General features: G+C 40.2%; 1 protein-coding gene across 3 annotated transcripts in view; it reads right to left on the bottom strand.

The window, feature by feature from the left end:
- LOC109076631 (cytoplasmic polyadenylation element-binding protein 1-like) overlaps positions 1-16167 on the bottom strand; it is a 78950-nt gene that overhangs the window by 36489 nt on the left and 26294 nt on the right. The gene's annotated exons all lie outside the window — the stretch shown is intronic.

Raw genomic sequence — 16167 nt, 5'->3', positions numbered from 1 at the left:
TTTTTCAATGAATTATTAATACATAAAAATCACTATGTATTGGGGAGTTGTACCACAGTATCAATATCAAAGTACAATATCTATTAAAAGGTATTATCTGATAAGAGACTTCCTTTCTATTGATCATATTTGATAAAAACCATTGCTTTGAAAAAAGATTTTAAGATTTGTGATTTATGGATTTATTTGCATTTACTGCCCACAACTTTTATTTGCAAACAAGGATAAAAACAGAAACATAAAATGGTACATGGGTACAATATCTGCATTCCATAAAAGAAACACAGTTGTGAGCATTTGAAGAGCAGGTACCTTCACTCCACTAATGTTATTTTTGCACATCTCGTCCAGATACTGCATTTTAAGCACCACCCTCGGGTCCATCATCGGGGGAAAGGGGAGTCCAGTGACAACAACACCTCGACAGTACGTGTCAGCAAAATCCAACCCTTTGCTTTCCTTGGGGAAAGATGGAAAACAAGAAATGTGTTGATATTACTGGTGTCGGTTCATAAAAGTAATTTTATTGCATCAATATGTATAGTCTCACCTTTCCTCCTACATACAGCGAAGAAGCTTCCCCTCCGCTGGAGTTTGGGTCTTTCAGCTTGGCATAATAGTCCATCAATCACCTGCAAGAGAATACAATTTTAGAGCAGAACGGACTGAGGGCTTGTGCACATCAAGCTATGCTAGCATTTTGTTAGTATCTACTGTATATCAAATCATACTGAGTGGTTACCTCAGTAAAAGTGCCCTTTACCCCTCGGTTTTCAACAAAACATGGGCTTCACTTTTTGTCAATGCAACCTGCATGTCCACTAGCCTGAGAGAGTGAAGAGGGATTGGTGCATAGTAATGAAATTCTAAAGTTGGCAAAGATGAACAAAGGTACAGAAATTTACAAAGAAACTTACAAAAAAAAAGAAAATAAAAAGTATTTCATTCATTTTAAAAACCTAGCAAGAGTAAGAAACATGCTGTCTAACTTTTAAAACAAATCATTGTTTTTAGGTTCTGTCAATAAATCATCATGTTTTTTTTTTCTCGAAATCAGTCTGAATCAAAATCACAACTCGTCACTTAAACTGATCATCTCCAATTTGAACTGTTCCGAGGTCAGCGCCCGCAATACATTCCGTATATCTTTAACACCGAGTCGACAGGCCCCCGAAACCCCACTGACCCGCCAGAACTCCAGAGTCTTATCCATCACCGGATACGAGGGAAGAACACCCGCGGTCCACTGAGGGACCAGTCAGTGTCAGAATTGACTGCCAAACCCAATCAGATGAACTATCATCATGGCTGATCATCAGATGCATTCTTGATAAGAGTTTAAGATCAGCGGCTGGCGAGTCTTTTACCAAGAGTGTTTCAATAGATGGACAGTTTTCAGGAACAACCTTTCAAAAACAAAGGAGCAGTTTACAAGCCTCCTAACGCTCACATTTAATCTTTCCCGAGTCCCTATAAATGTAGGTTGTGGGGATGTGCAGTCAAAATAAAACACACCAAGAAATGTAATTTTAGGTTTTCTGTTGGCAAGAATAATGTGGAAGACGTGGCATAAAAAGCTGAAGGACGTCTTCTTTCGCCGCAGTTTTAAATAAAGCGTGTCTGAGGAAAACACTGTTGTCACTGCTTCAATTAATCTGTTGTGCAGGCTAACGGTATGTCACGAGCCATTGTCTGGACTTGTTTTAACCTCAAGAAAAAAAATTACTTTCATGTCCCTGTCAGCCATTTACAGGGCACTCTTAGGGTGCACTGCTGTGGCACACACTATTCATCAACTTGGTTATGACATAAAAAGCACAAAAAAATTACCAAAAAGTTCCAGGACAATCCTTAACTGGTTACTTGTGTTAGATGGAGATGGAGTTTGCATGCAGCTATGAGGTCCAAGGCTAGCTAACCAGGAGGCAGTGTTTTCATTTCATTAACAGTTTAGGCTAGTTTATGCTATTTTTTGTATTTTTATTATGGTAACTGTTGTTTCTTGTAAACCCCAAATGCCAACTTTATTTTCTCACTTGTGTTCATTGTGTATCTTGGTTAAATGACTGTGGTGGCTCACACCACTTACTAACTTTATTGTATTTTAAGGGAGTTTCCCACCAAAACTGAACATGCGAACTTACTCCACCCTCAGTCGTTTCTAACGCCATAGAGTGTTGTTCCTCTTCAGAACACAAATGAATCTTTTTTGAGAGATTTTATGGTCCCATCCATTGACAAGTCTAAACAATCTTCCACGTTGAACCGCTTTAAAAAGGTCCATACAGCAATCGTTGACGCTAATCCCGATATTAATTGAGTGTGCCATATTTTCTGACGATGACTCAATAGCTTATTTTGATGAACAGAGTTGGCTATCTGGCTTTAATTCACTATATAAACATTCACTCACACATCAGATTATGGTAAAACAGAAGCCTTGAGCCTGTTTCCTTTGACGCAAGAACCAGATGAGGTTCATTCTCATGTGTTACGCAGACACGTTTGCTCTTCTACTGATAACCAATGAGGTTTGTTCGTGCACTCAAGCAGGTTTCATTTGAGGTTCTTTTTGATGTTCCTTTTGATCAATGTTGTTATATGTGAATAAAATACTAATTCAATCTGTTCATCATATCACGTAAGACGATCAAATCTCCTCAGAAATCTCTGAACTTTAAACACTTAATTCAGATGGATTAGTTTTACCGATCTCTTTATGAACTTCGTTTTTGTCATTAAGATCATTTGTGTTCCCTTCATGGGTTTCACAGAATGAACGAAAGCCTTCCAGGTTTTTGCAATGACATGAGGGTGAGCAATGAACATAATTTTAAAATTTTGGTGTGAAATAACCCGTTAAAACAAAACCTCTTTTAAAACCCTGCTAATTAAAGCAGGCCTTACCTTACTAGGCTACTTTTTATTCATCCGTAATTATTCATATCCTTAGAATTAATGTGCAGGTTAAGTAAAGTCTGATGGGACAAAATGTTGTTCTTTTTATGTAAAATTCTTTACAAAAATTGGGTCACGGGTTTAATGAACCATGGGAGAACGTGGTTCCGCATGGCCAAAGCAGTAGAGAACCACGGATAGAAACGTCTTCTATGGTACTTTTTGTACCTTGACAGCCTATGGTCAAATATAAATGAAGAAATTTCTCAGATCAAAATAATAGTCACCTGGTTTTTGAAATAGAAGGTGGGTGAACTACTAATGACAGGTGTAAAACCTAGTGCTTTGTATTTTGACTAAACTGCCCCTCGATCAGGACACGACACTCACGTGAAACACTCACCTCATGTCAACCCCGGCTCTGTGCTCAACTTCACGCCGTTCCGGGCTACCGTTTTTCAATGATACGGACTGAAGCTGATCAGGCTGGGATTACATTGAAGATTGCCCCAAGGAATACAGGGAAAAGGACCTGCAGCAAATCAGCCAGAGAATTAGTATCCTACCTGCAATCCAACTCTCAAACCTCAGTCAGGGACGCTATCCCAAGAAGCACGACAACATTTTCCTTTCACAGTTGGAAGAGTTGATAGCTGGCGAGAGAGGTCCACTGGTGCGAATGATGCTGCTTACTCCCTGTCCCGCGCAGCTCCTGCGATGCTGAATCCCCGGGAGAAAAACACCAGTAACGCAGCACATTCCCTATAAGAATATACACACACCATTCATCTGTTTCCTAGCTTTGGGGCATACATTTTTTGACGAGCAATATAAATTTTTTTTTCAGCAATTTCACTGTGGCAAGGTGTATTTTCCATTGTGCAACCACCAAGGTGACCAAAAACATTTAGATTGAAGCAATAATCCACATTGATCGCCTGGGTTTTGCAGACAGGGCTCAGATTACAGCCATGAGTAAGGTCTTATTTTGTTCAGTACATTTACAGTAAAGGCCTTCATACACCCCGCCCCCGCCAATAGAAAAAAAACAAAAAAAAACTAATTGGTCAAATCAAGTCCAGTATACATTTGTATAGCGCGTTGTTCACAAACAGATGTGTATCAAAGCTACTTCACAGTAGTAACTGAAAATAACCAAAAAAGTGTTGTTTCTAGTGGAAAACACATCCCACATTTGGTATAGGCTGATCAATAGTATTACGGTATTGATTAAATTAAATTAAATATTTTAATATATTATAATTAAATATACTTAAATAATTAATATGGTGCATGTGCATTTTTGAGACAAAAACAACAGCATACTGACAAGTTGCTTTCAGTTAAAACAGCGCACACATGCATTAGAGTCTGTGATGGTGAGGCTAAAGCCTTGACGTGTGAAACCAGGGGGAATACATTTCAGATTCTCTCGCCAGGGGACTGACAATTACAACTAAAAACACCCAGAAATGTTGCTCCATTCAATCGCAATGAATAGCAAAACACATGAGGGTGGAGCAAAGTGTTGAATAAGAGTCTCAAAAACTCAATTGTTTTTTTTGTAGAAGAGGACGCACATAAATCAGTCTGCAGTTTAGTCTTTGAAGGTTGTTTGGTGACCTGGATTAAGTCAGGCACTGATTTCAAGACACAATTTGTTATTCATAAGCAATTGGGGGGCGGGGTGTATGACATACGAGTACTTAACGGAACTATCGTCTGACAGAACACTACAACATGCAACAAGTTTTAGGGTCAGTGAAGATTTTTTTTAAATATTTGAAAAAAGTATTTTGTTCAACAAGGCTGCATTTATTTGATCACAAAACACAGTAGAAGAAGCACATTTCAATGCGTTTTTATTTTTTAAACAGACATTAAGCCAATTATGATGCCTGTGATCACAGCGGGAATTTTCAGCATCATTACTCCAGTCTTCAGCGGCACATGAGCCTTCTGAAATCATAAAAACATGAATGGATTTAGGATCAATGTTTACAGTTTATTATAATAATATGTGGAGGGAAATTCCTTTGTTTCCCATGGATTCTTTGATTTGAGATTGCATTTAGTTGCAATAAAAAATATTTTGTAACATTATCATACCTGCCAACCTTGAAGAAATTTTTATGAGTACTCACCACTCCCCGCCCCAACAGCACGCGAGAACCTGACAGCCCACCGTCCAATGTATGGCCCATCCGACCGTTGCACACCACCTTTGAGGAAACTATGAGATACCCTCACACTATAAAACATCTTAGACACAGAATATCCTTTCACCAATTAATATTTATTAGGTACTCCATAACATATCAAGTAAACTGAAAGAAATTTTCTTTCTAAATAAATAATACAAAACATTAAATAGATGTTCAAAACCAGCATTATAATCAATATCAACGTTTTTTTGAATAATGTTTCCACGCATAGTGTTTAAACTTTTGCATTAAGTTGTTAAAAGTTGCAGATTTGGCTTTTTTTTACGTAGTGCATCAGTGACAAGTCTCTTTGTCATGTTATGGAAAATTTTTAGTTTTTGTTAATTTGGCATTGATTTTCATTATCTCCTTTTAGTATCTTTTTAACACATCCAATGAATAAGTTAGATATATATAGTCCATAGGGACATTAAGTTAGTTTTATGTAACTTGTGGCACATAACTGCTTGAGGTTTTGAATGAACAACATTTAAGGTGCCATCTGTTCCCGGTCACGTGGCATAAAAATATCAAGTCATGACTCCCACATTCCCAGTACCGATTTGGGCAGCGATCTCATATAAGGTGGAATTGGTTTACTCTAGATTAACAAACGAGAACCTGCATATCCTCTATTCTCCGCCCCTACCTTCACAACAACCCCTCACATCCATCGCCGAAGCCTAATGGGCCGTTCACTACGGAAACGGTATGCGCACTACCCATGGTCAAAGTTCAAATAGTTTTCACTTTGCCGCTGCGCTCTGTGACGATTACCAGCGCGACCAATAGAATCGTGGGATCCAAACAAGCACGGAAATCCAAAATGGATGAACGGCTAGTACTGTTCTCTGTGTGTCCAGAATTCCTGAGCTTGTAAACGATACAAGTTTGGAGGTCGTCCCACCGCCTCTTCTTCCTTGCTTCTCTCTTAATTCTCATCAGCAGGACTAGCGCTATCGCTCGCTTCTTACAACGGGACAGATACATGTTTGCTGCTGACCGAAAAGAGGAACAACAGACTATGAAAGAGCTCCCGCTAAAAGTTTTTAAAACTCCGCCTACGCCATAGCGCAGCACAGCGCAAATCGCGTTGTATCTGAAGGGCAACGCTGAACCCAGCGGCAAGCGCCACAAGAGACCGGCCCCTGTGTGAAAGGCCCATAAGAGGTCGTTTTGCCTCCAGAGGAACGTTGGGTGATGTCAAGTGATTTTGAAACATGACATCTTCAAGCTACTCCCCTTCACCTTTACCAGTGAATATGTTCCTATTCGTTTTTGTTCATATTACATTTTGAGACGTATATACACATTATTTGAATTAAATTAATTTGACAGACAACATTCTGTCAACATCATTGGTCAACATCAGACAGCTGATGTTGACCAAGCGCCGCCAACCAACGTAACCGGAGCTGCCAACTCTCAAGCATTCACCTGTGAGACACACGCAGAATTGACTCTTTTCACACTTTCCACGCCACTAGTAATGCTAATGCTAATTAAGGTTGATATCTCTGCAGCACTATAACTTGACATTTTTTAATGACATCATCGTCCTTATTTCTTCTCATTCTTTTAATGCGTAGGTCATTTTTTGGATATTTTACCTCAATTTTTGCATATGGTAACCTTTAAGGGGAAACTGTGTACCAGAGATGGGCAGTTTTTTGAGAGTAACCAGGCATCTACTATGAGATGTGCATGAGATGTGCATGTGTTATGATGTGATTGTGCACTGAGCAACATGATTGGCCTCAAAGGTCCTAGTCTGTCCTTCAATGTATCTTCTTACATTCTATAAAAAGTGTCCTGTAAGTCTGTGTGTTATCTTTATGCATACAGACTCGGAAGCTTAGTGTAAACCAGATCATTCTCTGCAGAGAATTAAAGCAATACAAAGACAAAACTCTGTTTGGTTTTTCATTCTCAGTCTCTACAAATTGTTATTGAATTAGAATTTCCACAACAAACATGGCAACGAGTGACGGGATTCCACTGTTGATCGTCCAGGACCTGAGGACGTTAGTTGGCTGATCACCCTAAACCCACAAAGGGTTTAGCCCTAAACCCCAAAAAGGTTTCAGGTAGGGGGGGGACTGACGTCTGAGGGCTTGTGGACCTTCACTGCTGCTTACCAAAAGGATTAGAAAACGCGTGCTACAAACGGTGAGACTGATTTTGAAATTCCAATAACCTTAAAATTTACAAATTGGTTTTTTAAATTGGCAAATTAAGATCTGGTATTCCCAGACTTTACTGGCCTAAAACCTCCATTGCTGCAAGTCCAAGCCACCCCGTTTCACAAGTAAGTGAAAAAAGATTTCGCAGGTAAGCGAAAATAGGTCTGCGAGTAAGCAGGACCAGGACCGTCTTGCAAGGAAGCAAGACAGGGGGTGACAAGGCAAGACTTCGGCAAGTAAGCGCGAAGCCACACTGTAGTGATGACTAAGTGTGAGGAAAAGTGGACGCGTTCCAGAAAGTCTTGATTGTGAATATGGGGTCTGGGAATGTCATATCTAAGATCGATCTTGATGATTTGGATAGTTCAATTTACAATGACATGAAATAGAAATATGGGAAATAAAAATGGTTTTAAGTCATACCCTGGGTTGAGAATGATGGTTTTCCAAAAAATAAAAAGTACCTTTAGCATAACAGCCCTTAACAAAATAAAAGAGAGCTTGGAAAAATGTGAAAACAAATTAAGAGAATATAAAAAAGTGAAAAAACAAGCAAAAGACAAGTTTCAGAAACATAGGAATTTTTATTTTACTTTTTAAAGCACAGGCGTGAAGCAGCAGAACGCTGAGAAATAAATATCAGTGCCATTTAGGAAAGAACTGAGAAATTACAGTTCTGTAGAAAATGCTGACAAAAGAACTGATCATACTGTTCAGAATTCTTCTCTTTATCCCCTTAGAGAACGGTGGTGTGCCAAAGTGGACTTTGATCTGGACTCCTGGTTTCACCCCTATCGAGAAATGCCACAGCAGCACCAGATTCAACCACCACAGCTGCCTCCATCCTACAGAGCAACTGCATCTGCACCACAGTCCTTGACGCCCGAACTTAAAGACAAGCACAACTTTGACAGCATCAGCATCTTCCAAACCGTCTGCTCTGCAACCAGCAATGTCATCGGTATGATGAAATACTCCATGGCCGGAGTCAGCACCAGATCTAAAGCTCATGAGAGAGTGACACTGCAGCCGAACAGCCTGAACGAGAAGAAACTGGAGGAAAAGGAGAGCATGTCAGAGCTTTCCCCATGACTCAAGAGGCTGGGCTGAATAGAACTGTGATGGTCTCAACCATGGAACGAGAAAGACTTGAAAGAGGCAAAACAAAGCAGATCGTCAAGCAGTGGAAACACTGTGTCAACGGATCAAGACTGACTTTCCAGTCAGAGTGAACACCACCAAAATCACGCAGAAGAGCAGAGGACAAAGACTGGCTCAGACTGATCCAGATGTTTGCTTTTACTGCAGGGAGAGGGGACATTGGAAAATTTCACTGTGCACATTTGATCAACCAAACGGTGGCTGGACCAGAGAAAGCTGAGGCAGACTGACAACAGAGACTTTCACAGCAGAAGTTGAAGAATAAGTGGGGAGTCGGGAGCAAAGTCCACCAAGGCCACGCAGCACAAACAGATAAGTCTGAAACACACACACTTTCTCTAAAGCTCACTGCAATGAAGAAAGTATGCTTGCTTATGTTTCTGCTCACTGCAACGAAGAAAATACGCTTGCTCATATTTCCGCTCTTAGCAATGAAGAAAAATGCTTGCTCTGATACATGATCACATTGGAAGATTAGAAAATGATCAATCTTCTCTCGACAAGAACATAGGCACATAAATTAGCTTATAAACAAATGCCACATAGATTATGGCTTAATAGAGTTGAAAGGGCTGGCAACTCAGTAATTAGAAAGGATGAAATAGATACAATTCCAAAATTAAGTGGAAATTTAGTTTGGTCTACTACTGCATCTGGTTATACGGTCAGAGAAAATTTCTCCGTACCATTGAGGTGAGGTGTAAAGATTAGAATTGCATGTACTTTAAGCATTGCTTACTACTGTCAGAAAACTGCCTTCAAAATTTGTAAGAAATAGATTTAATGTGAAACTGGGAAGTGGTCCCAGTTCCAAATTCAAAATTTAGCCAAAATCCAACAATGGCAGTTGTATATTTACCAGTGTAAACTGAAAGATGATGAATTATGTGAAAAGCTTGTCAAGGCTGCAAAAGACAGTTTCACCTAGTTCTGAATTATGCCATTCTCTGATTTACATTGCTCAGCACATATATAATTGGGAAAACATTCAATTTTAGAACAAAAATGGTTTCATGTATAGAAACAACAGACCTGAAATGGTTAATCGAGACATAAAATAGATGCGCTGTTGCTGTTGATTTGAGAAATGAACAGCAAATGTTGTTTGATTCTCTTCCACATGTTTCATTGTCAAAAAGAACAATGACCATAGGAAAGACATTGGTAGCATATTTGTAAAAATGTGTATTTTTCATGTGAATTGGGTGGAGACAGCAGAGGAAAAGGTTGAATACAATCCAACACTGTCTGCATACCGAATGTGTTTGCACGGGACTGCTGTTAAAGCTGTACGTACAGTCTGTGTGATTGATGACAGGATGACAACAACCTTTCTCTCAGAAAGAGGAAGTAGAGACTCACCCAGTGCTCAAAGAATTCCCTAAAACACTTTGGGCTTTATCTAAATTTGACTTGGGACTGGTTAAAAAATTGTGAACCAGTTCAAGTCCTCAAAGTCTGATTACTGACTCTGTGAACACCAGTTTCTGAATCATTAAGAGCAGCTGGGGTAATTGAGCTCTGTGAAAATTCTCCTGTGCGTACACCTATTTCCCCTGTTAAAAAGATGAAGAAACATACAAACAGGACACTGTAAAACTTTAAGAACTTTTGGCTGCTGAGGGTCATGAGCCAGTTTGTCAAAACTGCAGTTTGTAAAAAGGGGAGGTGACATTTTTAGGTCATCACCACTAAAATGGAATCGTAATCTGACTGAAAATAAAAGACAATTCAAAAGATTCTAAAAAGCTTATCATGACAAAGCAACCTACATGTCATTTTTGAGGCATTGTGTTCGTATTGCTAACGTATCATAGATTCCAAATTATGTATCAAAGCAGCGCCCCCTTAGCGCGATTTGGGCTCATGGATAGGCTTTGCAAACCCACTTTGCCAAACTGACCTGCGATTCCATTAAGTCAGAGAGTGGCATTGTGAAAGATATATACAATGTCACACCTACAAACCCAACAACACTGGGACTCCCAGACCCGAAAGAAATTTTTGTACAAACTTGTTGATAGAGAGAATTGGGTTTCTGACTTCTGTTCTGTTACAGGATCATTGGGGTGAGACCGTTGTTTGCTATTTTTTCTTGAGTATAAGCGCGATCCCGGTAGCGGCAGAATTGCCATGCAAACAAAAAATGCCTCGAGAGCTGTTTTGGCATCTGTCAGAAAAAGTAGCTATTCTTAGCTTCAAGTGCGAAAAAAGTGTAGGTGGTACTCTGATGTGTGACTTGCTATTGCCACACACAGTGTCTCTGATCCTGTTGGAACAGAAAACATCGCATTTGTCAATGGCCAGGTGGTCAGGTACCCCATGCAATTGCTATTAGAAATGCCAAAACATCACAATATTTAAAAAACAAGATGCACAGTTTGTTAACTCCAGTACACCATTGCTCCCTACAAAGGCAGGATGGGGGAAAGAACATGACAGGTTGCCGCACTACTTGAATCAGGTTACTGTAACACCAAGAACCAGATTTAAAAGAACAACCCCCTTCGAAATTGCTGACTTAGATTGGTCTATTCATTGGATGGTTTAGCATCTAGAGACCCAAATAATGGCAAAACAGCAAGAAGGCAAGTTAAGCTGCAATACCACTGCATATGCAACAAATAAGATCGTGGGAGCGCTCCACATGCCGGTGGGGGGCATTGCTTCTGCGCCAGCGACTGAGTGTAGTAGCATTGACGGAAGCGCTTTCGTCTGCTATGCAAAAAATTGCTGATGGGACAAACAGATTTACCATTTACACAAATTGTCTTGTATATTCTATTGGTGGGTTTTTGCTTTCGTGAGTTTTGGGGCCATTGATGGAAACACAGCGAGTCTGTTCTGCTAAGTTGTGATGGTAAGCCCTTGATTTTAACAAGCCATGACATAATAGCAGCATTGTTTGAAGCAATTTTGCTACCAAAGTTAGTCTTGCTATCTGCAAAGGCGCTCACCACATTCCCCACAGAAAGTTATGGGTTTTTTGTGATTTTAGGTAACAAGCGTAAGCTGGTATTACCCCTACGGGGAATGCGCAAGGGTGAGGGGTGAGCGAGAGGAAGCGGAGTGGAAGGGAGGGGGGGAGAATGGAGGGGGACGAGAGGGGCTGGAGGACGTTTGGGGGAGGGAAAAGTTCGGAAACAGCTATGAGAAACAGAACTTTTCCTTTGTGACCTGTGGTAACATTTTAACAACTGAAGTAATATCACACTCCCCTTCTGATTATCTTGACAGCTATTGCCACAGCTAGGGACAAGAAGAAGAGTAAGGAACCAACAATGGGATGGGTGAAGGCAGAGTGCAAACAATGAAAACAGTGCCGAGTACTGAAGACAGACCTTGGTCTGCCATCACAACACTTTTCCCACACTATGCCATAACTTCAGATAACATGGCCTAGATCACGAGTAAAAAGGGGGGATGTTTGATTTGCATGAATTAAGTTTTAATTTTTGGGGGTTCACAAATGGATTCACTTCCTTTGTAGACGGTATGTCAACATTCAGGTATGATGTGTTCCACGACACAGCACAGGAAGTGGACAGAGGGCAAATGATGCCCACAGAACAGCACACCCATCTTCCAAATCCAGCAAATGGATAATAATGTATGAGTGATGAATAGACACACCTTTTTGCAAATGAAAATATCAGTCCAGGTGTGACATAAAAAAAGAACAAATTAATGACTTGCTTGTGACGCAAGCCGGATTGTCTTGGGTATAACAGCACTCCCCATTGTGTAATGTAGATAGCAATGACAAACACGAACAGTTCCTCACTTGAGTGTACTTTGATACTTTTTGGTGTTGGCAGGAACCAACTTTCAGATTTGGGAGTAGGACTGAACCACAACCACTGTCCTCTATAGCCTTGTGTTGACATGACATGCGGAAGTGTATCAGACAAGTTGTCTCCTGTTCTCTGTCACGATTATCTTAGACAGGTCAGGATGCTCTGCCCAAGCCCATCAAGGAGCCTTGCATGATGTCAGGTCTTGCTATGTTAACAACACCGAGGTTAAATGGCAGAGTGGAGCACGTGCTACAATGAAAGTCCGCAGGAACGGTCGAGTGCCACCAGAGGGCTACAGCTCAGTAAAGTGATTGACCAGCTGCCCCGTGCCAGGGGCGTCTGGTTGACTTAGGTGAACAAGCATACAGTGGTGTATGGGGAGCTGAACACGCAGCAACATCACTGTGTGCGGGTGATCTGAGGTCAGTTTGGACAGCGGATGACAGCGAGGGCCTTGAGCTGTTAGGAAACATACCATCCGACCACTGCAGCGAAACTACATGACCAGCTTCGACAAGAGGGAACACAGGCTGTGGAATTGAGCTGAGAAGTTATTCCATGCTGTAATTCCAGCGCTTGGGGTCAGCCTTCTTCAAATTTAAGTCGAAATCGCAAGGTATGGACTGATAAGTTTCATGAACACTACTAAGGTGATGATGGAAGGCATCAAGAAGGAACCACGAGTACTGAGGCCGACTGCACTGCAAGATTTGTCCTGGACCAGCTCTCTGCATCTCCTGGCAGAGATGTGTTTGTGCTTGTGGGAACTGTATTCAAAACATGACTAATTCAATTCACAGGTTAACAGCTAGAGAAGTAAATGCCAATGATGATTGGGAATGGAATTGGTTTAAGGGTTTATGACAAAAAGAAGAATACATTTGGTTAATTGCCATCTCAGCACTGTATGAATTTATATTTGCTGTGTATGTGGCCTTGTGTAGTGGGAATGATTAGAAAAGCTGTAAATTCAATCATGAAATCTTTAGTAGTTCATCAGATGTTAATGTACAATGACTTGTATATGTGAGTGCTTCTGATGTAAATGATGAAGACAATGAGATGCTAAAATCTGACACCTGCAGCAGCTCTACAGAAGAAGAGTTGTAAGCATGACATGCTGTAGAATAAAAGCGGGTCTAAAAGCAGGTCATTGTCCGTGTTATGAGATGATGCAACCGGAAGGAAAGTTAAGAAAGTTTCTTCTCTTTGAATATCTTCTCTTGCTTATATGTTAGGAATGACTATGTTCCATAAAAAAACAATGCAAATGCTTTTTTCACCCTTATGAGAAGTAATGGTGTTTTAAATCTTGAATTTACATGATTGATGTAAACTATAAGGAGATAATGTGCTCACAAATGTATCTACATTTTAATCAGTATAAGTGATCAATAATGATCAAAAAGGGAGGAGTGTTATGGAAATTTTAGTTTTGTTAATTTGGCATTGATTGCATTAATCTCATTTAAGTATCTTTTAAACATACAATGAATAAGTTAGTATATATAGTCCATAGGGACATTAAGTTATTTTATGTAACTTGTGCACATAACTGCTTTAGGTTGAATGACAATATTTAAGGGAACTGTGTACCAGGGATGGGCAGTTTTGAGAGTAACCAGGCATCTACTATGGAGATGTACATGAGATGTGCATGTGTTATGATGTGATTGTGCACTGAGCAACATGATTGGCTCAAAGGTCCTAGTCTGTCCTTCAATGTATCTTTTACATTCTATAAAAGGGGGCAATAAGTCTGTGTGTTATCTCTATGCATACAGACTCGGAAGCTATGTGTAAACCAGATCATTCTCTGCAGAGAATTAAAGCAATACAAAGACAAAAGTCTGTTTGGTTTTTCATTCTCAGTCTCTACAGTCGTGGCCAAAAGTTTTGAGAATTACATAAATATTGGAAATTGGACAAGTTGCTGCTTAAGTTTAATAATAGCAATTTGCATATACTCAGAATGTTATGAAGAGTGATCAGATGAATTGCATAGTCCTTCTTTGCCATGAAAATTAACTTAATCCCAAAAAACCTTTCAATGCATTTCATTGCTGCCATTAAAGGACCTGCTGAGATCATTTCAGTAATCATCTTGTTAACTCAGGTGAGAATGTTGGCGAGCACAAGGCTGGAGATCATTATGTCAGGCTGATTGGGTGAGAATGGCAGACTTCACATGTTAAAATGAGGGTAATGCTTGAAATCATTGTTCTTCCATTGTTAACCATGGTGACCTGCAAAGAAACGCTTGCAGCCATCATTGCGGTGCATAAAAATGGCTTCACAGGCATTGTGGCTACTAAATAAACAACAATTTATAGGTTCATCAAGAACTTCAAGGAAAGTGGTTCAATTCTTGTAAAGAAGGCTTCAGGGCGTCCAAGAAAGAAAGTCCAGCAAAGCGCCAGGATCGTCTCCCCTAAAGAGGATTCAGCTGCGGGATCAGGAGTGCCACCAGTGCAGAGCTTGCTCAGGAATGGCAGCAGGCAGGTGTGGCCGCATCTGCACGCACAGTGAGGCTGAAGACTTTTGGAAGATGGCCTGGTGTCAGAAGGGCAAGCAAAGAAGCCACTCTCTCAAAAAAACATCAGGGACAGATTGATCTTCTGAAGAAAGTATAGTGAATGGACTGCTACTGAGACTGCAGGGGCAAAGTCCATATTCTCCGATGAAGCCCCTTTCAGATTGTTTTGGGAGCATCTGGAAAAAGGCTTGTCAGGAGGAGAAGAAAAGGTGGCGCTACCATCAGTCCTGTGTCATGCCAACAGTAAGCATCCTGGCACCATTCATGTGTGGGGTTGCTTCTCATCCAAGGGGAGTGGGCTCACTCACAATTCTGCCCAAAACACAGCCATGAATAAGAATGGTACCAAACACCCTCAACAGCAACTTCTTCCAACAATCCAACAACAGTTTGATGAAGAACAATGCATTTTCCAGCCGTGATGGAGCACACCGTGCCCTCAAGGCAAAAAGTGATAACTAAGTGGCTCGGGGACCAGAATGTTGAAATTTTGGGTCCGGTATATGGAAACTCCCCAGATCTTAATCCCATTGAGAACTTGTGTTCAATCCTCAAGAGGCGGGTGGACAAACAAAAACCCACTAATTCTGACAAACTCCAAAGAAGTTATTATGAAAGAATGGGTTGCTATCAGTCAGGATTTGGCCCAGAAGTTGATTGAGAGCATGCCCAGTTGAATTGCAGAGGTCCTGAAAAAGAATGCTTGAAACGTATGAAGTGCTTGTAATTATATTTCAGTACATCACAGAAACAACTGAAACAAAGATCTAAAAGCAGTTAGCAGCAAACTTTTTGAAAACTAATATTTATGTAATTCTCAAAACTTTTGGCCACGACTGTACAAATTGTTATTGAATTAGAATTTCCACAACAGTAACAAATGCTGCCTTTGGAGGCAATCATGACTTTTCTTGTCACCAGAGAACTAAACATCTCTGTAGTCATATTAATAGATTATTATTAATGTTGAAAAGAGCAGAGAATTTTTTTTTTTTTCAGGTTTTTTTCGGGGAATAAATTGAAAGAACAGCATTGTTTGTTACATTTGTTACAGTTACATTTACTTGTTACATTTATATTATTTACATCAAGCTTTTGAATGGTATAGTATTGTATATTGTCATTGAAACTTCATAATGTTTCACTTGATTATACATTTAGTCAGGAATTATAGTTTGGAAAAAGTCTAACTAGTAAAATGTTCACACGTTATGTGAAAACTAGTACACGTATATAAATAAATAATAAGAGACTTATGGGGCGGTCACACTGCACTTTTCTCTCCACTGACTTCCATTCATACGCATGCGAATGCGAAGACCGGAAACGCAAGCTTATGCGAAAAATTTCGCATTTCGCTGCGTTCCAAAGTTCAAGTTTGGTGAACT

The sequence above is a fragment of the Cyprinus carpio genome, unplaced genomic scaffold (assembly GCF_018340385.1).
Source record: "Cyprinus carpio isolate SPL01 unplaced genomic scaffold, ASM1834038v1 S000006462, whole genome shotgun sequence".
NCBI lineage: Eukaryota > Metazoa > Chordata > Actinopteri > Cypriniformes > Cyprinidae > Cyprinus > Cyprinus carpio.
This window is presented reverse-complemented; position numbering and strand designations above follow the sequence as displayed.